A 4,612-nucleotide genomic window follows, 5' to 3' on the forward strand; every position below is an offset into this window, starting at 1 on the left:
ATGCTGATATCTCTAAAGGAAACCTTTTTATTCACATTGATTTTCTGTATTTTCAGTAGTCAAAAAATTCTTACATTCAAAAGGAAACTGAGTTCACAGTAACCGAGTTCTCTTACAGTGCATCCCATTCCAACCTACTCAGGTTGGAATAGAAACAATATTGAACACTAAGAACATAAAGAGTTTCTGGTCAAACACATAAATAAAGTGTAAGAAAAAAAAGCCAAGAAAAATTCAGTTAAACCCAGTTCCTTATACAGAAACAAATTAGGACTGACTAACTGAGCACGTAATTTGTGATATTATTACTGTGTGTACAGTTATCATCCTTGTAGTTAATTTGCATCGGTTTGGGGGTTTGTTGTTGTTGGCACATAAAATTACCCATTCAAATTTGCTCTGGGCTGAAACATGACTTACAGGACATCATTTAGTGCCAACTGTATTTTTCCTCTTACATCAATAAAGAAAGCTTCATTTTCTCCAGAGTGTTGTGTTGTGTGATTGGGACATATGTAGGAAACAATTGTTTAATTCACAGCTGACACAATTCTAAATTAGAGCATAATAGTGAAAATAGTAAGCAATCATGGCATTGCATGCAGGATTCCCTGCAATAGCCCCTTGAAAAGTTATTCTACAAATCCAGTCACAACCACTAGTTTTAATGACAAAAAAACACGTTTGCTGTTTGTTTGCTCCACATACGTCTTCTTTACAAGTGTAGGTAAAGACACTTCTGGAAGTGAGCAAGAAATAGTCTGAGTAGGGGCTAGCTCCTTTATCCCACCCTTGTAGGTACAGGCAGATGGAGACAGAAGCAGTAGCCCATATTTCGGAGCAGGTTGACATCGAGTATGTGGCTGGATCCTCAGAAGATTTGTATTCTGTGCTGAAATCCCATCCATCTGGGTCTTCTTCACTCGGCTACCCAGGCTTGCCAGAGGCAAGCTGGTAAGTACACAGGTAATATGCAGTAGTCATATGCAAACTGAATTCAACTAATAGCCCAGATTACAATACAAATGCAGCTGGAAGGTGCTTATCTACAGCAGCCAGCCAGCTGTGCCCAGGGGAGTTGAAGTGCTGGGTGACGTGGCACGATGAGGAGAAAGAATGTCCTACAGGGCCCCGCTGCCATGCCCCATGGGAACCCAGTAGGCAAGGATACTACCGGATTGGGGGTTCTTATGGGAAGCCAAAAGAAGATGCGGTAAAATCCATTTCTGCAGGAGGCAAATGTTTTTGCCTTGAGATTGTGTTTTCTGTGGGTCAGTTGTGAACGATGATACCACATTGACAAGAAAGGAGATGGAGCACTTCATTATTGCTTTCTAGGGCCTGAAATGGTCTCGCTTGTGGATTTGTGACCAATCTATACTTCCATAGGCTTTTATTTGCAGAATTAGAAGTAACCCGTATACGGGATTAGACACAGGAAAATTGGAGTATCTTGTGCATGCCACTTAGTTACCAGGAAAATGTATCTTTCACTTTGCCTTTGTCTGTGTTTCCAGATGTCACCAGACTGTCCACTAAAGCCTTTTTGCTTTATTTGAATTGGGTTTGAAACTGGCTGTATTACATTGCTGCATCCACAGTGGTTCTGCCTCCAGTGATGGATTACCCTACCAGATAAACACAAGAAACAGAAGCGCGCTGTAAACTAGAGCTGAATGTAACGTGTAAACATTTTGCAATATTAATACATCTAAAAGCTTCAGCAGCCCACCCCAAACAGTGGAGACTGCAAACCTCTCCACAGTCAGGTGCTGCCATAAATCTCAGAGAACTGTTTTAATTTTTAGAACATGTGCCCAGGGCGCTTTGCTCCATGTTAAACTTGGGTTAGTGAGAATCCTCTCAATCAAGTTCTCTTCCATCCTTTGAAATCATCATTTTTCAAGTCTGATACACAATCCGATCCCAAGTTTGGGTAAGAAAGAGCCAGCATTGCCACCCAAGTGCGCTGCAGACTAGCGTTTGTTTCTCAGCGACAGCTTCATTAAGAACTCCTGCTATTCCCTATTGCCAGCCTTTCTTCTTTGCCGTTGTTCTGTTACTCATTTGGTTTTCCTCATTAGTCTCCTTCAGCTTCACACTTGTAAGGCAAGATTAATATCACGGCTTAGCAGATGTTCATATAATGCAAAATAATATGCAATATATATTTTTCCACAAAAACTATAAAAACCTTCTCCAACAGCGGATTATTCCTCATTTACCTACTACTGGTTCTTTTTAAGCATTTTCCTCCAAAGCATCTGTTACTGGCCTCAGGATATTGTACTAGATAGTCCATTGTTCTGATTTCATATGACAATCTCTATGTCCCTCATCATGCTAACAGCATCCCCGTGCTGAAGACAGGCTATAGTTCTGTGAATTCCTCCCTGGGTGTAGATCTGGCAGAGTGGCCACAAACATGGTCTCCAGCTTGAGGTGAATGCTGGGAAAAGGCTCATGTACAACAAAGCCCTGCCCTGCTGTCTTCCAGTTACTCTTCATCGCCGAATGTTTACAAGGGAGTGTTGCAAATGAACACAAATTAGAACAGACTAAGGTTCCTCTGAGAGGAGCCAAGGCTGGAGCTGTGATGCAGCTGTTAGCACACAGCCCACAAAAAATCAGCTCTACCCTCTCCCTAGTCTGATGATGAACAAAATTCAGAGGCACAAAGTGCTGAATAACCATCAGACACAGCTGGTCAGGTGCCTGCTTCCAGATTGCTTTCTATGCAATTGCTCTGCCGTTTCCCACACACACCTACTGCTCCATGCAATCAATGCTCAGTTGAAGCCTTTTTCTGAAACTGTAAGCTATCTCCCTGTCAGCCTCAGACTTTAGGAAATACTCTTGGTTAAATCAGGAGATTTATCAGAGTGCCCCTGAAACTGCAGAGCTAGGTCCAACTTGTTCTACTTCTGTGCAAAATCATCTGCTCATTTCTAGTAATTGTAGCCCATCTGGAGGTTTCTCTTTTCCTGTACACGTCTGTGAGAGGAAGTTCAAAGTCCTGTTGAGTCAAAAGCAAAGAAACAAGTGAGCTAAGGTGGCCATAACTACTGTGGTAACTTTTCCCTGCTCTTAAAAGAGAAATACGTATTTATGCTATTGCTTTATTTAATGGAGAAATCAAACACAGCAAAGTAGCATAGCCCATGCCCATTAATCATGACCCTTCTCCAGAGTTAGCCTTATAGCTTTGTTTCTGGAGAAAGGACGGTGCCATCTACATGTCATAAGATACTCCAATTAAGCAAAGAACCTGGTAAATCAGCTTTCAGCAAGCTGCTTCTATTAAGAAGTTTGTTAATGACAGCTTTCATACTACTAACACAAAAAATGCTTGAAGAAAATATTATGACTTCAACAAAGCTCCTTAGAAAAAATAATTTGATGAATGAACTTGCTTCTGTTTGCAGGCTTTACAAAGTGGGAGGGATATTGGACACCACTTGGTATAAATGTTTGTACAAAAAAAAGAGAGACCATGAGAAGGGAGGCCCTAACAGTGGTGCACCATGTTTTTATGCCACATGCTGTTCCTCTTACCATCTCTAATCAATACATGGCATTCACACAGGCAGAATTTTGTGAAAAACTATAATCATTCAACCACATGCCTCTCAACAGATTCATCTGCGTGGGTGGAGTGTCAGGACAGCAACGTGCATTTTCTCACACGGTTAAAGAGCTGTTTCAAAGGTAAGTGACATTCACAATGACAGGGTGATGGACATGTCAGTAAGTAACTTGCAAGTCTGAGGATGATTACTGTAGTTACTTGAGGAAAAAAAGAAAGGATGCCAAGGGACAGGATCTGGCAATGCTGTGCTGTCTTGGAGCAACTGGGCAGCTGCCAGAGGTAGGAGTGTGCTGGGGCTGTGTTCAGCTGGCTGTTTCTCTGTGCACCTGTGCCAATGCCACCATCCTGTGGTTGTGTCCCTCTTGGCTGTCTGAGGAGCCTCTCAGGGCCTTTCCTTTGGGGAAAGAAAAAACAAGCAAGGAAGAAAAATCAAAAGAGTGGTACTTTTTCTGAGGATCCTTGAAACAGTCTTGCCAGACTGGTTACTCATCCCAGCACCCTCTGGGAAAGCTGTCTCTTGTCTCAGACTCAATATCTTTTTGATGCTTGTCCAGATTTCTCTATGCCTTCAAAATTTCTTTCCAAGAAATTGCTTCTGCAGATTGTACTAGGTTGCCTGTATCGAGAGTATATAAAAGTACATAGATTTGGTGTGCACTACGCCTTGCTGTGGGACTGACTCTCTCTTTAGCCTCAAAATCTCTCCTTGGTTTATTTTAGCTTTGACGAAGGTTGAACTCTGACCAACTTATTAGCTAAATACTGAGGCAAAAATTTTTTCGGCAGATGCCAATTTGCTTCTAATATTTCCACCATGAAGATTTAAGCATTTCCAAGTCTAAGTAGCGTGCCTGTATATCTTTTAAAGGACCTGGCAGCGTATGACTTGTTCACCGTGGTATGTGCGAGCTGTAGTAAAGTACGAGCCTGCACTCCTCTTCCATGTGTATGCCAAGTGCACAAATCTGTAGTCTTTCAAAGATTTTCCTAATTTTAATTATCATAGCAAGCAGGTATTTCAGC

The sequence above is a fragment of the Buceros rhinoceros genome, unplaced genomic scaffold, assembly GCF_000710305.1.
Source record: "Buceros rhinoceros silvestris isolate BGI_N320 unplaced genomic scaffold, ASM71030v1 scaffold858, whole genome shotgun sequence".
Classification (NCBI taxonomy): domain Eukaryota; kingdom Metazoa; phylum Chordata; class Aves; order Bucerotiformes; family Bucerotidae; genus Buceros; species Buceros rhinoceros.